The sequence below is a fragment of the Camelus bactrianus genome, chromosome 5 (assembly GCF_048773025.1).
Source record: "Camelus bactrianus isolate YW-2024 breed Bactrian camel chromosome 5, ASM4877302v1, whole genome shotgun sequence".
NCBI classification, from domain to species: domain Eukaryota; kingdom Metazoa; phylum Chordata; class Mammalia; order Artiodactyla; family Camelidae; genus Camelus; species Camelus bactrianus.
This window is the reverse complement of record NC_133543.1, coordinates 36,554,453-36,577,923: the sequence shown is the minus strand read 5'-3', so window position 1 is coordinate 36,577,923 and position 23,471 is coordinate 36,554,453. Positions and strand designations below refer to the sequence as shown.

The 23,471-nt window shown below is 35.7% G+C and overlaps 2 long non-coding RNA genes across 3 annotated transcripts in view; one reads left to right on the top strand and one right to left on the bottom strand.

Annotated features, from left to right (window-relative positions):
• Positions 1 to 23,471, bottom strand: part of LOC105065205 (uncharacterized) — a 614,873-nt gene that overhangs the window by 395,155 nt on the left and 196,247 nt on the right. The window lies entirely within an intron of this gene.
• On the top strand, positions 327 to 23,152 carry LOC123615431 (uncharacterized). Its single transcript, XR_012506995.1, has 4 exons — positions 327 to 799; positions 3,339 to 3,451; positions 15,205 to 16,803; positions 20,248 to 23,152. It is a non-coding gene; the product is annotated as an uncharacterized LOC123615431 (long non-coding RNA).

The following is a 23,471-nucleotide window of genomic DNA, read 5'->3' as shown; positions in this document are numbered from 1 at the left end:
ATGACAGTGACAATAGGTGGAAAAATAAAATAAAATCTAATTTCTAACTTCAAAGCATAAAAGCTATTCATACCAGCCATTCTTCTCTAAAAGATATATTTAGCTTCTTCCTCTACTCTAACAAGATTTAGAAGAACAATTCTGGAAAGTTGCATGGCTTCAGACATCAGATGCTCCATACTGTAAATGTTGAACTTCTTTCATATTTTCCCTGTATCTTTCTTTACTCTTCAAATTATCTTGTCAAGGAACACATTTCTTTTCTTTAAATTTACTGTTGGGTTTTAAAAGAGTTCTAAATACTATGTATTATGTCAAATGTGCACAAGTAAATTACAAAAGAGCAGTAAACAACAGGTATCAACGAATTTGGGGGGAACTAGACTTACAGCATCCATTTGTGAGGGGGAAAAGAAAACATTATTTTAAATCATATTAGAGATATTTATGACTTCATTTACTGCAAGAAAGAAGTCCTGGAAATTATGTTAGCTGAAATCTCTGTGCTTTCATAAAAGCCTATGAAGAACTTAAACAGCTACTACAAGGCAACATGATCCGCACATTTATGGATTTGGGGAGCTTGAATAACACCATTTGTTCCTTGGATAAGGGAATTAAGCCATGTACAAGACAAATCATAACCAACATAAACCTACATTTGACTCAATTTTCTACATACTTTATATGAACTTTGATTTTTTTCAGCCCAATTTATCAGAGAAATTTCCAGATTTGCCAAATTTTGGAAGTCATTGCCTATGGCAGCACTTGCTTCAAGGAGTCTTTAACTGGCAAGGTACATGTATATTTGTTATTAAAATCATTGAATTTCTTCTTTACAACAATTACTTAATTTAATAAGCAATGTATCAGACACAGATCAGATGTGCAGTAATTAGTAGAACAAGTGAGACCGTATACAATGTAATTGTTATAAAACAGATTATAGTGTGCTGTATTCTCTTCTTTATTTAAGAAATCAAAACTATCAACAGAAGATCAACAGGACAATAGTACGTGTAAAGGAGTAAAGGCTCCTAGGTGGGAGCCAGTATAGAGAGTTAGTTCAAAATTGTTTTTTTAAAAACATAAAAGGCTTCTTTAAACCAACACTTGATAAGACAAAGCTCTCAAATTTTCAGGCTCCATTCAACCATCCCTGGTTTCCCTAAATTCACAGCCCTCTAACAGAAAATATATTAAATTGTAAGAAACCCATAGTGGATTATGCTATTTCAAATGACTTTGCAACATCTTTTTAATACAAAAGACTCAAATAACCATCCTATTTACTGCCAGAGGCAAACTGTAATTCCATCCCTACTCAACCATTTTGTGTAAAAACAGCCATATAGGTTAGGTTCCTTACTCAGAAACTGACACCCGACGGCTTGATTTATATTCTAGCTCATTAACGCAGTGAACATTCTGAACCAAGTTAAATTAAATGTCTTCAGTGTTGGAGCACAGTAAATTGGTGTGAATTTGATTTGTTTTCTGACATTATCTATCTGAGTAGTTTGAGGTAAGAATTTGGAACCAGCAGAATTTAAGGCTGGCAGAAGCCTTATAGTTTTCTGACAACAGTCACACAGATAGTATCTAACACACTTCATGAGAGAATCCAGGAGTCCAGTTTTTGACTAAAACATTAAAAAGCTTGACAAGATCAAGATGGGGCACAGCAGGACACAACTCTCCCCAATGGTCAGAGTGTGAACTGGCACATCACTTGGAATAACAACTTGGCGTTATCGTGTAAACTGAACACGTGCATATCCTAATACAAAGTTTACTTTTAGGTATATAATCTAAAGAAACTCTTGTATGTGAACACTAAGGAGTCATAATCTAAAATGTTCACAGCAACATTGTTTGTGACAGAATAAAAAAGGAAAATAACTCAGCTGTTCATCAGTAGGAACAAATGGATAAATAATTGTGATATACTTCTGCAATGACATACTATGTAGAAGAAAAACTGAATGAATTAGAACTATAGTCTGGAGGAATCTCAAAAACAAAGTGTTGAATGGAAAAAGCAAGTCCCAGAGGAATGTGCATAGTGTAGTGGTAAATTTTACACACCAGCTAAGCTATAATACCCAGTTTTTGGTCAAACACCAGTCTAGATGTTGCTGTGAATTAATACTTAGAAGGGATTAATATTTAAGTCATTAAACTTTTAGTAAAGCCCATAATGTGGGTGGGCCTCATTCAATCAGTTGAAGGCCTTACAAAGAAAGCCTGAGATTCCCCAGGGAGGAAGGAATTCTGCCTCCAGACTGCCTTTGGACTTGAGATGCAACATCAACTCTTTCCCGGGTATCTAGCTGCCACACTGTTCTGCAGATTTCAGACTTGGCAAGTTTAACAATCACATGAGCCAATTCCTTAAAATAACTTGAATGTATATTAGTAGTAGAATGTAGTAGTAGTTGATGGTACATATAATTAACCCTAAGCCTTTAGTTGGCATCAAGACCCTTTCAAGTGGGTCTACCAATCTTTGCTCCCCATCTGAGCCTGAAGGTAAATCTTTTGCTTTAAGCTTCTCCAAAGCCTCTTTTTCTCCCATCTCTTTATTTCTCAACTTGCACAAGAAAGAGCTAACAGGAAAAAGAAAGATGTGTTTATATTTTTGCTTATCATTTCTCTGACTACCTATTTTTATCTTTGCTTCTCTTGATACTCCAAGAAAATGTGTACCTGCTTTAAAAAAATAAAACATAATATAGACATAATTAGGTTTCAATGCTAGGAATGTTACTTAAAATGTTTTGCTTGCTTTTATTTACTTTTAGTAGAACATAATAAACTTTCATCTCTTTTATTGATGCCTAACAGTACGAGCTGGGTGTCACTTTATTTTGATAAAGTAACTATAATCACCCTCAAAGGAACTATATCCCTTCCAACATACAAGATTAGTATAAATGTTATTAAAAACAAGATTACATGATTACACACACACACACACAAATAATACTACTGGCTAATCCTCTCTATGACAACTGCTTCGAATTACTTTCAAAGAGTAGAAATAAATAGTAGACCTATTCATGTTGATTCATTCACACTTTCATACTAATTTTCCTTCTTGAATTTGAAAGCAGCATTAGGCAAAATAAGATCCATATCTAGACACTTCTAATAGTCACACACACTTTTATGGTTCTTTGTTTTTGAATTCTATGATTTAGACAAATAACTCGGGTATGAGGATGTTCCCTCTAATTTTATACATAGGTTGTATTTGAAGAAGAACACCCCATTGTCGAGACACCTGTGATTATTGACCAATGTTCCTCTTTTGAATCACCTTGCACTACCAGGTGCAGATCTCATTCGTGACTCCATCTCTACGTCTTCCTCACAGAACCAGTTGTGGGTACTTATTTACAGCTATCGGGATTTCATGCATAATCTATGCGCCCCTTGAGCCACGGTAAGTGTGTTAAAGAGGTCAAACTACACGTTGCTATGGTCTGAGTCCAGGACAGAGGTTCTTCTCACAGAACCCCAACTGCAGATTCAACTCACCAAGCCACTTTGGACCCATAATGCTAACAAGTGATTCTGCAGTCAATTCCAGGTCAACCTGGCCTTACTCTCTGCAATGACTGCTCCAAACTTTTGTACATTTCTCAAACTGCAAATCTGCTCATCTTTCTACTTCCTCTCCCAAAGTTACTGCATTCCTAATTTACAGAGAACAGAAGCCATGAGACAGAAGTTCCCTCTGCTCCCCACCTACAAACCTGAATGTGTATCTCTTCTCTCCTCCCCCTGATGAGTCAAAGGCCAGTTCTTTTAGCTAAGCACTAAATCTCTCCTCAGAAATTCTGCACTATTAATTATCCCTTCAAACCATTTACCTTCCATTCTTCTCTATGAATCAGCCTCATGAAAAAGTCATATTTCTCAACTATCTCCCATCTCCTAAAACCAAAAACAAAAGAAAGTAAAACCACACATTTAATTGTCTCCCCACTTTCCATCTGTCTAAAACCCAGACACTTGTCATCATCATCAGAAAAGTCCTGAAAATGTTAACTATACAATTCAGGAACTCATCACAAAATGAACACCCACGAACTCACCACCCAGGTCAAGAACTAAACAGCTCCCACAAGACCCTCTCCCAATTCATGCCCTCTCTCAGTCATGACTCCCTTCCCTCTGCCCAAAGGTGACACTATCTTGACTTAGAATACTCTAGTTTAGAGTTACCTGTTTTTATAAGTTGATCAGATGAATTCTCTTATTACTATTATTTATCAACATTATATTTCAAAAATTCATCCATGTTGGTGCAGTGTTTCAATTTATTTTTATTGCTTATAGTTTTTCATGGTATGAATAAGTTCAACGATTTTTAAGAAAGTAAGTAGTCATGGATCCACATACAAGATACAGAGCATTTCCAGCACTCCAAAAACTTTTCTCCTTTCCCTTTGCAGCCAAATCCCTCCCCCATCTGCAGATCTGAGCAAACCATAGACCTTCTGTCATCATAATTTTGCCTTTTCTAGAATTTTACATTAATAGTATCATATAGTATGAAGTCTTTTGTATCTGTCTTATTTCACCTAGCATAATGCTCTTAAAATTCATCCATGTGGTTGCGTGTGTTGATGGATTGTTCTTTTTTATTGCTAAGTTGTATTTAATTATAGGAATGTATTCGCAATCTGTTTATCCACTGACCAGTTCTTGGACATTATTCGCTATAATTTTAATTTGCATTTTCCTTATCACTGACGAGGTTGTTTACCAGCCATTTATCTATCTTCTAAGTGCTTGTCAAAGATTCTTGCGTATCATTCTTATTAGGTAAACTTTCTTATTCATTTGAAGGGGTTCTTTACCTGAAAAGATATTTATTTTTATTCTGATTGCCTTGCTTTTCCATTTCTTAATAGCTTCTTTTGATGAAAAGTAATGATCATTTTTATTACAGTCGACTATACTGATCATTTCCCTTTTGGATGATACATTTTGTGTCCTGTTTAAAAAAATTTTTCCCTACCCAACAAACATCAAAATGTGTCCCTTTATCATCCTATACAAGCTGCATTAGTTTGTGTTTCATATTTAGATCTACAATTAACCTGAAATAAGTTTTTCTGTATGGTGTGAGGTAGCAGTTAACTTTGCATCTTTTTTCCTTTCTATCTGTTTGTTTGGTAAAAATATTCAGTTAAACTAGTACCACTTTTTGAAAAGTCCATCCTTCCTCAGCCTATGTGTCACATAACATAAATCAAGTGTCTATATATGTGTGTGTGTATATACATATATACTGTTCTCTTTCTGGACTCAATACTGAATCCTCTAATCCATAAACATGATGTATCCTTCCATTTTTAAGTCTCCTCAAATTTCTCTCAATAATATACACATATAAATACACAAATATACATAGACACACATGCACACATATGTGTAGGGGATCTTTCACACTCTCAGATAGACTTATTACCAGGTAGTTGGTATTTATGCTAAAGGTACTTTTTCTTAGAGCTTCTTGCTTGTAAATAGAAACAATTCATTTTTATATATTTACTTTTACACATCAACCTTACTAAAGTCACTTATTCCAATAATTCATATGTATTTTGGCTTTCCTAATTATTCAGTCAGATCAAATGCAAAAACAGCATGTTTAACCTCTCTTCTAAATACTATATATTTTATTTCTTTTGATCAGCTTACTGAACTGGCTAAGCCTGCCAATATTTTGTGAGTAAATGACATATGCCTAATCTGAAAGAAAATTTTCAACATTTCACCATTAAATATGATATTTCCTTTAAGTATTTTGTAAATATTATTTATCAGATTAATGAACTCCTTTTCTATTCTTGGTATAGTAAGAACTATAAATTTTTAAACATAAATGGATGCTGAATTTTATCAAATGCTATTTTGGGTATCTATTGAAATGAATATATTATTTTTCTCCTTCATTCTGTTAATTTGGTGGATTACACTGAAGACTTAAATATTAAATAACTTTGCCTTGGTGAGATGACTCTAAATTGGCTGTGATGTATTATACTTTCTGTATGTTGCAGGATTTGGTTCATGAGTCTGTCTTACTATTGTTCTTTTCTCTAATGTCTTTGCTAGGTTTTAGAATCAAGGTTATGTTAGCCTCATAATATAAGTTGGGAAGTCATTCCTTTTCTCTGGAGGAGCTTATGTAAGATTGATATTCTTTCTTTCTTAAATATTTGGTAGAACTCACAAGCAAAGCCATCTAAGCCTAGAACTTCCTTTGGGGGGAATAATTTTAATTGCATAATCAATATATTTAATAGTTAACAACAACTCAGTAGGCTATTTCTTGTAGTATAATTCAGGGGTTTTTTCCCTAGAAATTTCTACATTTCATCTAAAGTTTGCTCATAATATTCTCTCATGGTGGCTTTAATGCTATAGGACTTGTAATGATGTCCCCCCTTCTCATGTCTGCTAATAATTCATTTTTGCTTTGTCTCATTTGTCTTCATCAACTCATGAGGCATTTATAATTTTAACTTTTTAAAAGAAATAATCTTTTGATTCTCTCAACTGTAGGCTTATTTTCTATTTTATTAATTTCTCTTCTAGAAACACCCTCACAGACACACCTAAAAATAATGTTTAGATATCTGGCATCCTGTGACCAGATCAAGTTGTCACATAAAATTAACTATCATACTTTTATTAAACACATTCTTGTGGAAATGTCCTTCAAACATCATGCCCTCACTATTCAAGAAATGGAAACATTCTTTAAGCCAATTAGGCTCCCTGTTTTGACAAACTCACAGTCAACATCATATTCAACCATGAGAAGTTGAAAGACTTCCCACTAAAATCTGGAAGAAGACAAAGATGCCCACTCTCACCATTTCTATTCAACATAGTTTTGGAATTCCCAATCACAGCAATCAGACAAGAAAGAGAAATAAAAGGGATCCAAATTGGAAGGAAAGTGGTAAAACTGTCACTTTATGCAGATGACATGATACTATATATAGAAAACTCTGAAGACTTCACACAAAAACTGCTACAGCTGACAGATGAATCTGGTAAGGCAGCAGGCTACCAGATCAACATACAGAAATCTGTTGCATTTTTTTACACTAATAATGAAATATCAGAAAAGGAAACTAAATAAATCATCTCTTTGAAAATCACATAAAAAATAATTAGGAATAAACCTGACCAAGGAGGTGAAAGACTTACATGCTGACAACTATAAAACATTGATGGAGGAAATTAAAGATGATTTAAATAAATGGAAAGATATCCCATGCCCTTGGATTGGAAGAATTAATATTGTTAAAATGGCCATACTGCCCAAAGCAATCTACAGATTTAATGCGATCCCTATCAAATTACCATGCTTTGAATCTTTCAGAATTGACCAGCAGTTTGCAAATTGTGTGTGGAAAGGTGTAGAGTGGGGCTGCCTCACCCAAATAATGACACTTGGAAATGACTTTACAGTGATCAGTTCATGTTCTTTATATGGACATTCACAGTGATTTACTTCATATTCTCCTAATAATGGTTTTTGTTGCTTGAAATAAAAAACAAACTATCAAACAGTAACAATAGTACTTATTCACAAATTAAGAACATTATTCAATTTACAATTTTCCTTTAAACCGTCAGACTACATCAAAGAAAAGGAATCAGTTTAATGATGTCACAACTTTAAAACTCCTCTACCACATCTTAATCTCCTTTTCTAGCAAAAACAAAAAGGCAAGGCCTCAAGCTTAGAATTCAGGACAAACAATAGTACATACTACTAAAATTTAATGAAATTGTATGATATTTCCTTTTACACTTCTTTCTGTTTATGTCAGGTATTAATGGTTTTCCATTTATGATACCACATAAAATTGCTTTAAAGAAACATAATTCAAACAAAAATATTAAACTAAAAAATTGAGCAGTTGAAGGGTGATATGGAAAAAATTAAGGGCATGTTTTGAGAATGACTGAAGTTTGAGAAACACAGCCTGACTGAAGGAATCTGGTCAGTGGCCAGTTCAGTGGTTGGTCTAATCCACTCTTCATCATACTCCCACGACCAACTCTCTCTTCTTTCCAAATTTCAAAAAAATCAAAAAACTCTCGACTTCTGCTAGTAAAGGTTGTTGCCTACTTTCACAGATTTATTTCCTGATTATCTTCTTTGGAGTTCTCAGATTGACTCTTAAGTTCTAAGTATATCAAAGACTGATGTCGTTTATGACAGAGTAGATTCTGCTATGGAATGGTTAAAACTTCAGGCCCTCCAAAAGTCATCCAAAAAAGAAAACTCTTCCAAGGCAGTTTATTTTTAATGTATAAAATTAGCCAGAAAAAAATGATTTTAAGTGTTTTTGTGTGCACAAGGCCACCCTGCCATGCCAGACAAATCCTGTTCTCCTATCCTCCAGAAATAGCTGAGCTACAGCCCGGTCATTGTGAAACTCTCAAGCTCATTTCAAGACAGGCACGAGGCCTTGAATGCACAGAAACTTTTGAAGTTCAAGTGGCTCCAGACTCTATCTTTCCTAGTTACAAAGAGCTCTTCTGAAAGTGGTTTTTCTTAATACCTCTCGTATACAATTTCTCCACATTCCTTCCACTCTCTCTCCACTTTTTTGCTATGTTTTTGTTGGATCTTAACTTCCTTATAGTTCTACTGTTTTTCATTTGTGGTGATGAAATCAATAATTAGACTAGGATGTGAATCCAAATAAAGTTGTCTCTTTTTTCAAATTGAGAATAAAACCAACACTTTGTTTTCATTTCTATTCTTCAGCAGTCTTTAATTACATTTCATCAGGGAAATTTTATCAGAATACTCAATACTGATAACACTGCCAATCTTATTTTTAAAATTGGGAGTTTTCATGTGGGCTGTGCTTGGCACTGCACTGACCGATTTGGATTTTATTTAATCATTTGGGTTCAACTGACATTGGAAGGCAAAGAAAACCAGCAATCAGCCTGCCATGAATTTGCCAGGGGACCACACGCTGGTGCAGAAACAACCATATAAATTTGCTGCGGAAAGACGAACTCATAGCAGGCAGATTACAGCATGGTCCCCAAGCACTAGACAGGCTCCTGAAACACGAGCATAGAGTGAGGAAGGTGCCAGAGAGGCGTAAGTGCGTTCTTCCTGAGGTAACCCTTTTAAAGGACCAGGATTCACTGCACTTTCATCACTAAAGGAAGGAAGGCAGTGTGACAAAGTAGACACAGCTCTGGGCTAGAAGTTATGAAGACTGGGTTTGAGACTGGGTGTATACTTGTGTGGTTTGGAATAAGATACGCAATACCCCCGAGCCTTAGTTTCCTTTTGTGCAAATGGAAATAATAACTATTGCCATGAACTCTTGGCACATCGTGAAGATCAAATATAATAATGTTAAAAGGATTGCCTTATGAAATACAAAACTTTATAAGAATATAAAATGGTCTAATTAGTCATTTTCTTAAAGTTATTATTAATAATAATAATAAGAATAAACACCTTGCCCCTGAGTTAGGCAAGCAGCAATTAGTATTCAAGCAGTGTAAGTATAAAGATAAATTTAAATGACATCTAAATCTCAGAGGAACTTTTTGTGCTTTCATTTTCAAATAGGGTTTCTTCCTGATGGATTATTATTAGAGAGTTCCTCAGAGGAAAAAAAAAGATTATCCATGGGAGAGATCGAAATGGAGTAAGCTGATTTCAACATGCAAAATGGCTATTTTATGTATGGCTATAAAGACTCTTTAGTTCCCTCTCTAGATGTTCACTGAATATTCCTCTTCCCAGAGATCCATTTACTTTCTGCATTTTAATAACGCTGCTGTTTTCTGAACAGTTTTATGATACCAAGAGTGTTAAGTACAAAATCAATAGAAGTATTTATGAAATCCGGACATAGCTACCAATAAAATGGAAGCATAAACAGGCAAGCTTAAAACAGTAGGATATATACTATTCCGCAAAGGTCCTTGAACACTCAGTCCATAGGGCAGGTAGAAACAGAACCAGACAATACAAGAAAAGGGAAAAAAAAAACATGTATATAGAATAACTTGGTTAGAGTGTTAGGAAATAGTCATGAAATGAACCACAACAATGTACTACCAATTTTTTAAGTTCCTTAAAAATTAAGTTGATGATAAACTATGACAACATGGTGTGTGCATGTGTGTGTGTATGTGTGTGCATGTGTGTGTGTGAGAGAGAGAGAGATGGTTCTATTCCATCATTAGTAAGGCATGAATTTTTGTTTGTTTTTTCATCTCAATCATAGTGATATTACAGTCTGGCTAATTCTACACCACCAGACAAATCCTAAAAACAACAGATCTCCAAAACCATATGATTACTCGAAGAAGTATTTGCTTCAACCGACTTTGATATATTAATATACAAGTAAATATTCAAACAAACCATCTTTCTTTGGTTAGTGATTCCATCCTTTTACAGTCAAATCTTCTGTTTCTTAATGTTTTTAGAATGTCCTTTGTAAACAGGATTTGGCTTTAAAAAATAAAAATCTGGTCAGGTAATTTTTGTCTTATAATTAAATCACTTAATGTATTTACATTTAATGTAATTACTGATAAATTTGTGTGGTGTTTTTTAACTCTACATTTGAAATAATTATAGATTCACAGGAAGTTGCAAAGATAGTACAGAAAGGACCCCTGAGCCCTTCATTCGAACTACATCGTATGGAATTATAGTATAATATACAAACCAGGATTTTGATGTTGGTATAATGTGTGTGCATAGCATGTAATTTTATCATATGTATACAACTCTAAAACCACAATCACAAACAGAACACAGAACTATTCCATCACCACAACAGTTTCCCTCATGCTACTCCTTTAGAGTCATAGCCAACCCCTAACCTCACAACTCCTAACCCATGGTAAACATTAATCTACTTTCCATCTTTATAATTCTGTCATTTTGAGAATCTTATATAAGTGAGCATACAATGTGTAACTCTTCTGAGAGTTTTTTCAATAAGCATAATTTTCTTGATTTATGCAAGTTATTGCATGTATCAACAGTTTCTTCTTTTTCATTGCTGAGTAGGACTCCATGGTATTGATGTACCACAGTTTGTATAACCATTCACGTATTGAGAAATATTTTTGCTTTATCAAGTTTTTGGCTATTACAAACAAAACTGCTATGAACAATTCTATGCAGATTTTTGTGTGGAAATACATTTTCATTTCTCTAGGACAAACGCCCAGCAATGTAATTGGTAACAGGTATGGCAAATGTGTGTTTAATTTTTTATTTTTAAACCGACAGTTTTTCAGAGTGGCTGTACCATATTACAGTCCCAAGTATGAGATTCATTTCTCTACATACCTGACATTTGATGCTGTCACTATTTTTTATTTTTGCAATTCTTATAGGTATGTAGTGATAGCTCATCTTGGTCTTTATTTGCATTTCCCTAATGTCCAGTCATGCTGAACATCTTTTCATGTGCTTATTTGCCATTCCTATATCTTATAGGGTGAAATGCCTCTTCGTATCTTTTGTCCATTTTCTAATCGGATTGTTTTACTGTTGAGTATTAAGAATTCATCTATTTTCTAGATATGAGTTCTTTGTAAGATACATGGCTTGCAAATATTTTCTCCCATTCAGTAGCTTGTCTTTGCATCCTCTTCACATGGTCTTTTGCACAGCAAAAGTTTCTAATTGCAATGAAAAACGCAACTTATCAATATTTATATTTTATGGATCTTGCTTTTGGTGTCATGTCTAAGAACTTTTCCCCAAGTCCTAGGTCCTGAAGATTCTATCCTACATTATCTTCTTTCAGCTTAATAATTTTATGTTTACATTTAAATCTGTGGTCCATTTTGGGTTAATTTTTGCATGAGGTTTAGGTTCTTTCTTATTGGTAAGGGGGAGCAGAGGGTACCACAGCTATCCAGTTGGTTTAGTACCATTTGTTAAAAAGATTAGCTTTCATCTACTGAATTGCTTTTGCACCTTGTCAAACATCAATTGGCTATATTTGTGTGGGTTCTGGGTTCTCTATTCTGTTTCATTGATCTAAATTTCTACCCTCTGCCAATACCACACAGTCTTGATTATTATAGTGTTATAGTAAGCCTTGAAATCAGGTAGACTAATTCCTCCCACTTTATTCTTTTCCAAAATTAATTTTTGCTATTCACCTTTACCTTTCCATGTAAAATTCAAATCTACTGTATTATTTGTTTCTTACTACTTATCCCATCTATTTTACATCTTTATTTTGTCTTTTTTTTTTTTTTTTTTGGCTTCTTTCTTTCCTTCTTATTGGATTATTTTCTATTACTTTCCAAACTCCCTCCATTAGCTTGGAAGTTATATGCTTTTTTTACTCTTTTTTTCAGTGCTTACCCTAGAGATTTATAAAATAAATTAACTGGTACTTTATCCTCCTCCTATACAATGCAAGAATCTTTAAATACTTTATTTCATTCTCCCAATTTATATGGCACTGTTACTTAACTCTCTCTATATATATTAAATGACATAAAATTTAATTATTATTTTACATAGACAACACTAATTTACTGAATGACATATTTACCATTTTTGTTTCCCTTGGGAGGACCTCTGAGCTTCCACAGGGAGTCATTTTTCTTTCACCCAAAGAATGCTCACTAATATTGCTTTCATTGTGTATCTGCTGGTAAAGAAGCATCTTTATTTTTGTTTGACTGAAGATACTTTTACTTCACTTTCATTTTCCAAGTGTATTTTCCATAAAGTATTGGTGTATTGGTTAGTAGTTACTGTTTTTCAATCAGATATCAAGATTTTGAAAATATCATTCCTCCTGCCACTGTTTCTGTTAAGAAGTCAGCTCTCGGTACTAGTGTTGATCTTTTACATTTACTTTATCTTCTCACCACCAAAAACAAAAATCCTACCCTCCCATGATTTAAATTCTGTTTGCCTTTTTTATTCAACAACTTTACTATTATGTATCTAGATATGCCCTCTTTCTAGTTATGCTGCTCAGGGTTTTCAGGACTATGTGATGTGTCTTTCATCAATTTTCAAAAGTTCCCAACCACTCTTTTTTCAAATACTGCTCTTGCCCTGTTGTGTCTCTTTCTTTTGAGATTTCAGTTACATATTTTTCACTTTCTTATTGCCTTCTCTTATGCTCTTTTCTGTATAGTCCATTCCTTTAGTCTCTCCTTGCCTCATTCTGTATATTTTATTCTGACCTATATTCCATCTCACCAGTTCTTCCTTCAGGTGCATCTAATCTGCAGCTAAACCCATCCACTGAGTTCTTAATTTGGATTACTGTATTTTTACATTTAGAACTTCAATATGATGCTTTTTAAAGTTTTAATTTTTTTCTGCTGGAATTCTTAACCTTGTCTCAGTCTTGTTCTCCTTGAACAACATAAATGATAGTTATTTTAAAGGTCTAATAACACCAATATCTGGAACCCAGAAGATCTGTATCTGTTGTCTAGATATTCCCATTCATTCCTATTCATGTTCTGTTGTCTCTACGTGTATATGGATTTTTTTTTTACTATGTGCCAGACATTTTATCTGCAATATTGTTTGTATAAATAAGTTTTTGACCAGGATGATGTTATCTTCTATCAGAAACTATTTGTGTTCATTTCTGTCAGTTGCCTGTTAGCATGAGAATTCTGGAATCACCTCAGTTCAGGGGTTAAAGAGCTGTAGTTCCTTTGAGAATCTGTTTACTTTTAGTTTGCCCTTTCTCCTAGGGTATAGCCCTTTTGGGTTCCAAAGACAAGTAAAGCAAGAGCCACTAGGAATTTCCCCTCAACAGAACTTGGACTCATTGTACTCTTAGCCCTTTAAATCTTTCAAATGTGCTGTTCAGCCTCTTACCTGTGCATCTGAATCAGCAAAAGTGGCCACAAACACTGATCTCTATTCTCCATATGTAACTGTTCTTGCTTATTTTTAACCCCTTTATCCACAAGGCTCGTCGTCTACCTCATTCCTAGAACTTCTAAGATGGCAACATTTTTCTCTTCACCAATTATGATTCACACTCTCCTCTCTCTTTATGCTGCTTATGGATGTTAAGTGGGAGGTCTCAACTTCTCTTGCCTCGTATCTCTATGAGGGACTTCCTACTCTTTCCCTTGGCCTCTCTCATTCCTTTCCCACACTTCCCTATGGGAAGATGAGTGAGTCAGTGTGATGTGAGTTTGGGAGAAGCCTCTTGTGGGCTGTGCTCCCTTACTGAGCTGGCTGCCTGTACAGAGAGGGCATTGTATTCTGTTCTCAATCATGTGGGCCCTCCCCATCCCTGCAAGAGGAATTTCAGCAGTTTTCAGTGCTAGATTAAATGCATAATGAAGAGTAAAGAAAATATTAAATGTCTATTTGGCCACATATTAAATTATATTTTCTGATGCAACTTTTATACATAACAAAACTATTATTTTGGTCTCTTTGTTTGGCTTCTGTCTTATGTTTCAATAAGATCAGGAGGGGGAGAAAAAGGAGTGTTATTTATGGATTCCCTTAAAGCTTCCAAATGGCTATTCACCAAAAATCTCTCTTATAACTCATTCTATAGTGGAAGCTCTTCATCCTAATCTTCATCAGTGTGTGTCATCACCCCAGGGTCATGCCTGCAGCTTGAAGTAATAATACTGTTACATCCAAACATATGCTTGTTTCCCTCTGTATTGCCATATCCTATTCACAGCTTGAGATTAATGACATGTTTAGAGTCACAGGAAACTGAAAACCACAAATGTGAAGGTATTTCCCCAAAGACACAGAGACATAGCATCATAAAACAGAAAAAAAGCAACAGACAACTTGTATATTCTGCCCACAGCTATATCAAAGTTTACCTTCTTTGAACAAAGTAACCAAATTATTAACTATAGTTTACTTTCATACAACATGTGGGGTTTTTAAATAAAATATTACACAGCTATCAGTTGAGACCTGATGTCATCTATGTCAAGGGAAGTATTTTCCTAACCCACCTAGAACAAAAGAGCCAGGACAATGTGAACAGTAGTGCAGACTTGGTCCTGAAACCCACAAACTGTGTTTATAGAGACATAATCATAGATTAAATTCTTTTTATCTTAAAACTTTTCCATGAGCTTTAATTTTCCTCTTTTTTTTTTTTTTTTTTTTTTCCTGAGAACTTCTGCTTATTTGCAACTATTTCTGGGCCACAGCAGTACTCCAATAGAGCGCTTTGGCAACGGCTTCTGTTGTGGTCAGCAACACTTTCTGCAGCTGGGATTTCTTAAAAGAAGTGAGTAGCATTTGCCTTATAGAGTGCCAGCAGCAAAACAAGCAAAACTTCCATGGGAATCAGATGGTCACAAAGTTTCACACCCTCCTTTTTCCTCCCTCATGTGATGAGGGAGGTCAAAGCCACCGGTGCACATTTCAGCAAGTATGTCACAGCATGGCTAATACACAGATACAATCCTCACCACCAGGCCATGAAACAGATCGTGGGAAACTTCATTGACCAGAGTGATTGCAGGACTAATAATTTGGCTGTTTTGAGTTGGAAGATTTGTTACAGGTTAAGACTGTATCCCCATCAAGGAGAGACATGCCTCAGGGTGGGAATCTCCAGTATGTGTGTTTGGTGGGGAGTAATTCAGTTACAGAATTTTCCCTAAGACAACCAAGCCTTGGAATAAATAAACAAACATCTAGCTTTGCATTAACTACAGCCAACAAAACAAAGCAAAATCAAACAACAATTTTTTAAAAACATATTATTTTTGGCTAAGCAGTAATTTCTGAATTAGGAGTCAGAAGCAAGTAAGAAGACATAGATGATGATATTTACAAAGTAAAAGTCACAACTAGCATCCTAAAATGTAAGAATCTTGTCTGGCTGATCCATAATGAACAAAGCCACTATAAGAAATCAACCTAAATATCAAAAAAAAAAAAAAAAAGAAGCTGTGAAAATAACAAAAATAGGATTGTGAAAATGTAGATCACTGACTAAAATTTAACCCGATATCTCAAGATGTTGCCATCTTCTAATAACCTTCAAACGACAAAATAACCAAGGAAACTTCACTGAGTCATCGTAACTTAGATAAGTATCATGTTGGAGTCAGAGATGGAAAAACCTGTGAGAAGTACCTTGAAGCCGAAAAAACAGACCATAGGCTTTTTTTTCTTCTTTAAAAAATTAACCTTTTATTAATGATATTTTTATGTGAACCTAAAAAACTTTCTTTCACTGTCAACCTCTTACTGCAAACATCTGTCTTCACTTTGAGGAACTGGTGACTTTACTACCACAAGTGTATTTCCAATGGAGGTCAAACACTTCCACTTTTGATGAGCAACAGTTTTCAAAACTTACATTAGGCAAAGGGCATTTCTCATAAGGAAAACATGCTGTTGGCCTTGACAAAGGGCTGTTTGTGAGGTCGCCTCCTATTTGAATTGCCTCATAGTAAGACAGATGCTGGAAAGGGAAGTTCGAGAATCGTTCTAATCCAGACCCACTTTTGGGTACTTCCTCTGCTTGCTTCCAACACAGCTGCACAGAATAAAACAAAAAAAGGAAATGGGGACACCCAGACCGAATATTACTGCCTTCAGCAAAAGCCTTTAGAAAACCCTCTCAGGAACCTGTGACATCACAGAGATGAGTCACCTTCCGTATAGAACTTTGCTCCAAAAGCAGCATGTATGCAATTTCTTACTGCAGATAATTAATTGCTGAAATACAGCATGCAAGGCAATAACTTAAGAAAAAGGTAAGACTCAGGCAAAGTCTTTCCAGGAATTAAAATGTTGTTATTAACTCAACCATTTTTCTTTTAACCAACAAAATAAACAATGGCAAGACATGGTAGGTAAGCTTTGGCTCAGAGAAAGAGTTACACTCTGACCTGAATATCAGGGGCTTGGAGTTTCAACTCCTCAGTTAGACTTTGGGTGATCTTCTTCAACTTTCTTCGTTCTTCTGAATCTTCGTATCCTCATATAAAAAAAGAGAGTTGGACTTGATGATACTTACTGTTTCTAGACATCTGTGTCTGATGTCTCATGAACACATAAAAATAATATATTTAGATGTTACTCATTATCTCTACAAATACCCCACTAATACTTCCTCTTTCTCCAGTAGTCCTTCAGTTTAGAATGCCACCGATTACCCTGTTTCCATAACTAGAAATTTATTAGCTGTCCTCTCCTCTTCTACTTCTTCATAATATGGTCCTCCCTTAAGTGGTTCAATATAGTTTCACTACAGATTTTTATTTTGTGAAACCCTAGTCCTATAAGTTTAATATCTAAATCTCTTGTTTATCAATCTTCTCAGTCAAAGCCTTAGCTCAGATCTGTCCTCTCTTATTCAAACTTTGGCAAGAGTCTTCCAGCTGGTCTTCAGCCATGATGTGGCACTGTATTGCACCCTCTAAAGCTACCTGAGTTTCTCCTTAGAAGGTGCATACTATACATTCTCTCCTACTTAAAATCCCTTAGTTATTCCCCAGTGGACACAGAATGAAGTCAAGCTTCTTAGCACATTGTGCAGAGTCCTTCAGCACCATTTGCCATAAACACTCCACCCATATTGCAAAAACTCCTGATTTTCAATAATCTCCTGAATACTTCAGAACTTCTGTATATATAGTGCCCTACAGGCCTTGTTGATATCATTCTGTCCCTCAAGACTCAGCTCAAGGATCAACCCTGTGCTTTTACTGCTAGTTGGCCCCTGTCCTCCAGAATTCATTCCTGGTATTTGCTTCTAAAGGGAGGAAGTTAAGCAGTGCAAAGAGACTTAAGGGTTAGACATGTCTTTTTCTCTCTCAACACTAACAAAATTAAACTCCTTTAAAGAATAGGAAGTAGAAAAAGAAGCCTCCATCCAGAAAAAACAGTGAGTTGACAACTACAATCCCTTAACTTGGGCTTGTTCCAAGACTTCATCTCCATGGATATACTGAAAGGTATATTTAGTTTATCTTCTATTATCAAGAAAGAAATACTATAATTCCATAGAATATCACTCTGAATATGTCAGCACTCCAGACAATCATGCCTTGAAGCCTAGAAAAATTAGTGTAATTTATAAGTGCAGAGTGCTAGGAAGAAAATCACACTCTTGAAACTGTGTCCCTGGGGGTGTTACTGCTGTGGTTGTAATTAGTCTCAGGGAGGTGATAAGATCTTGAGTATCTAGGAACTACAGAAAGGATACTTCTAAGAGACAAGGGGGAAATGGTGCATCGGTTACTATAAGACCATGAGAAAGTTGCTTAACTTTCCTGGATCCCAACTCACTGTCCTGAAAATGTGGCGAACCCAATCAAAGGATGAGTAATGGTATGGTGACCTTTACTCCAGTAGGTGGATGGATTTGCAGCGACAATTCCAGAACTAAGCATGCACTTCTGTAGGATGAAGGTTTAGGAAGGAAGCCCATACTTTCAGTTGTCTAGTTTGGACAGTCTTAGTTATGTGTGCTGTCTTAATATAATCGTTTTAAACATGCTTCCTTATACTTTTGAAAATGTCCTATTCTGGATGATAAATTATATCATGATGTAGTACGGGTTTTAATTTTTTCCCTGAAAATCATTAGGAATTATGTACATGTCTGGGTGTTACCAAAAATTCACTGATTAGGGAGAAGAACGGGAGTTCAGAGTTTGACCAGAAAACTTTTTAAATCTCCTTAAAAACTTGTCTCTTTTTTATGATTCTCAATCTTTTAGCGTAAATCATAGATTCATACAGCTTTTAAAAAAATAATTTTCAAGTTTCATTTATTTTGGTTTAGGTTTACAGATTCCTGAGGGACTCTCTCTTTTTTTTAAAGAATATTCTGACTGCACTCCTCCATTGAAAGCTTCCTTGTTTAGGGAATTCAGCAAAATATATACATCATTTTACCATCTGCAGTGTTGATAGCATTTCATTAGGAAAGCCAGGAGTACCAGGGGACATTTTCAAAGCAGCACTTTAGGTAAGGGAACCCCTCCCCACCTCTGTTGCAACTAATGGTTCTGCAACTCATTTTGTGCTCACTGTGTTACAGAATTTCCCCTAGAGAATGTGAAATGCAAATCGAATGAACAGATGCTCACAAATTAAGGTACTCCACGTTCATACATACAGCAATCATGAAGGGGTAGGTGGAGAGAAAACAGATAAACGAAGAAACACATCAGAAACTTTAAAATCATTAATTTCTTGTCTCTATTTTCCCTTATCCCTTCTCATCTCCACAGCCCCACCCCTCCCCTTTGCCATTATTGTTGCCCAGCACACATTATTTTTCCTACAACCTCTCAATTGCCATAGACAGAAAGCTCTGCTCTATGACAGACAGTCACAATTGAGTTAGGGAGGGACATGTGTTTTCAGATGCCAAAAGTCAACCGCTTTCTCTCCTCCTCTCTTCGCAATCATGGAACTGGCTCTGGGTAATCTGACTGAGAAACAGAGCTCATAAATACTGAACATCCTATTTTTAGGCTAAGGTTCAGCAGACAGAGAAATTGGCTTTATCCTGGACAGAAGTGTTTCAGGAATTACAGTGGTCCCCAGTTCCTTCCCCGTTGGATGTTTTCTCTCCAGCACACAGGTTTTGATCCAGGTTTGTTAGCTGAGGCTCACCTTCACCCAAATCCTTGGTCCCAACTACTGTTTGCCAATCTTGACCCCAATCAAAATGTGCCTGTCTACTTCTGTATCCCACCCAGCAACTGATTTCCCCCAGGAATAGGAAATAAGCTATCCACGCTAATGTGCCCGATTAGGGCATATATTTATGCTGTTATTTAAATTTATGTTTAAAAAAACTTTCAATCACAGGAGTTAGTCTTTCTTAAATGAGAAATATTGCAAAGATCTCAAAAAAACAATGCCTTTGAAAATTTCCTGTCTCTGTGTATTAGAGCAGGTGTCACTGCCTCATGAAAAACAGCCACAGTTCACCAATAAACACTGTAATGAATGCTTTTTTGGGCACATTATATTTCCTTCTATCCTCACTTCCCAGCTGAATTTTAAAAGATTTATTTGTTTTTACAAAACAACAATGATTTGTAATCTTTTCTGTGAGCTTATGGAGAAATTATTTTTTAAAAATCCCATGTTTGCCTATCCTCCATCATTCTTCACATCACGTTACTTTACTCATTAAACAATGCTTTAAAATGTCCTGTTTCTTTCTTCTACTCCAGTTACAAAAGCTCGGCATTTGTCTCGGGAGAGCCATTCCTCATCTGCCTTATCTGTTCCCGAGAACCTCGATAGTACACTCGGCTGTGTGACCACATGAGGTGAGGTCATCTGAGCTCATCTTGTCAAACTTGTCACAGACCTGGGCACAGAATTTCCCCTTGTGCATTCTTAGCAATGCCACACAACAGGGGATTTTAGAATTCAGCATGCAATATCATAGTCTCCGAATTGAGTGGTTGTTTCAATAAAATGTCCAGCATTGTAAAATTGTGGAACATAAAAATAGACAGATGAAGAAAACAGTGGCTCACCTCACTTACTCTATCTCAAGGTGGAAAATTCATAGCAAAAGGAAAGAAATATCTTTTCTGCCTATGGGAGGGGGTTGGTGGCAAAAGGGTGTGAGACAGCATAAAAGCCACATTTCCTCTAGCCATCCAGAAAACATCTTTGTTTACCACTGTAGTGTTGCCAAGGCAACACCAGCTACTCATGACATCACGTCGAGATGGCTATCACAGGCACGCCAGCACTGTTGTTTAAATGTTATACTGATTCTTGTTCTTCTCTGTCTTTCCTATTCCCTAAGGGAAAGGCAAAAGGATCACTGGTAGCCAAAGACTAAAGTAAAAAAAGGAAACTAGATTATAGCCTATATTCAGCTACATGTGGATCATTCCTATTTTATTTTGAGATCAATAGTGATGAATCAATTATGCTTTGGGGTAAACAGTTGAAGATTTCACACATCTACACCCTAACCTCCTCACCTGTCATGTCTCTTCTGAAAATCTCAAAAGGAAATAGTAGATTTTTGTTGTCAATGCTGCATATTGGGTGGGAAAAACTAAGAGACAATAGATTTGGAATGGAAAAAAGTCCGTTGTGTGGGTATGATAATTTTGAGATGAATACCCTCTTTCAAAGTGGAGGTGTGTCAGTATTCCAAGTGGATAACTTTAGTGGGGTTCAGTGGAGGAATCAGGACTGGAGGAGTCATCAGCTTATAAACAGGATTTTATAGCATCAGACTAGGACCCAGAGGTCTATTTCTAGCTGGCATTACTTGAATCCTTACTGTGTGCCAGCAACTCTTCTGAGTACCTTGCATGCATTGATTCATTTAACTCTGACAGCAATCCAATCCAATCAAGTAAATACTTTTACTATCATTATTTACAAAATAAACTAAGAGCAAAGAGAGACTATGTAATGTGTCTCAAGTTGCACTGCTAGTAAATGCCAAGACAGAATTTAAACCCTCAATAGCCTGAATCCACAATCATGCTCTTAATCATTATGCTGCTCTTATTTATGTGATATGATCCTGCCCAAAAGAAACATGATTTAGTTGAACAAATAAAAGTAGCACACATGAAAAAACTAAAGATTAGTTAGGAACTAACATATTTTGGCATTAACTATGAGGCAAAGGAGTTTAGAATATGTGTGAACTTCTGAGATAATAGGACACAGCAGTGATTAGCTGTTCCATTATGACTGGATTACATGCTGGAGAGCTAAAAGAATATATAGCAGGTTCCATAGATATCCAATTTATAGCCATAGATTAGCTCAGTCATGGGTATTATCAAGCTCATAATGGCTAATCATTTAGATATTGTGTGCACACCTTGCCCTACTGCCTAGCACTTTTGTAAAATCTCACTGTCATTTAAGTCTTTCATAATCACCCTTCATAAACAGCAGTGAAGATTGCTACTTAAAGGTTCATTGCTCTAACCCCTTGTCTTCTAAATGGACAATTATAGTCTATATTCACTTCATTCTACATAATAAGCAAGAACTTAGGAATTTTGTGGAAATTTCAATTAACTCAACAGATATTTATTGAGCACCAAATTGAGGGAAGTAATGTCCTTAGCCCTGTGTGAATGTCTTTGCCCAAAGATTTTGCAAGCTCTATGCCAAATTATGCTAATTAATTTCCCTCCCTTGAATGTAAAGAAGGGGTCTCTAGCTTTCTGATGAGGAAACTCTTCTACTTTTCCTATGCAAGGATGACCACCTAACTTCTAAACCCTTGCTGTTAGATATTGCCTTTGCTGACAGTGATGAAAGTTTATGTTGTAAGAATAGACTCCCTAGAAACATTTTTCCAACTCAAAGTATCACTCAAACAGAGTAGTGTCTATGGTAGCAACGAATGTTTCTCCTGTGCTCCAGGTCAGTGTTCAACGTGGCCCATGGACCAGTCCAGCCAGTCACCTGTTTTTGCATGGCCCATGAGCTAAGAATGGCTTTTCCATTTCTAAATAGTTGGAAAAAATCAAAAGAAGAATCATATTTCATGATGTGGGAAAATTATATGATATCCACATTTCAGTGTCCATAAATAAAGTTTTATTGAGATATGCTCATCTATTTACATGTTGTCTATGGCTAATTTTGTACTGTACAACAGTAGAGTTGAGAATTCATGACAGAGACCATATGCACTGCAAATGTTGGTCCTTTACAAAATAGTTATTTGTTACTGTAATTCTGTCCTTGAAGATTATAGTCCTATGTAACAAAGCCTAGTCAAAAGTAAGAGGACTGTCTTTATCAGTGAATTAGAAAACAGAACATTGAAGCAAACCAACAAGTCATCATTTAAAAAAATTAATTTGATAATGGTCCTAAAAAAAGGCCAAATCAGAGTTACCACTGGCTACTTTTTAATGACTCTCTACTCTTCTTTTAAGAGTCCTCATTCCTAAATGTTTTCACATGAAAAATTCCAGGGCTATACACATGCATTTATTTTGGACATTTTGCTGTAGAAGAATGTGGAGAAGAAGGCTTTATGGTCTAAGGAAAGAGCCCTTGGATTAACAAAAGCAAGATGATTATTTAACAATTGCATAAGACTTTGACTAGTCAGAATATTTAAAATGTAACTTATCTCTTGTCATACCCACAGCTTAAGTTGGCAAATTAAATATGGAAACCAAGGCCCAGAGCATCATTGTTGTGTAATTTTTTAAAAGCGCTGGGCTTACGAGCCAAAAGCTCCAATCTTCTCACTTACCTCTCCATGCAACGTTGTCTCTTATCCAGAAACAGAAGTGAGTAAACCCTTGACCAGCTAACCTCCCTGGGATGTGTTATGAGATCAAATGAGATCCATATGAACATGCTCTGAAAACTCCGTAACATACTTTATAAAAGAAAAAGAAAAGAAAGAGCAGAAAGGAAAGTGATTTGCTTAAATCAAGTA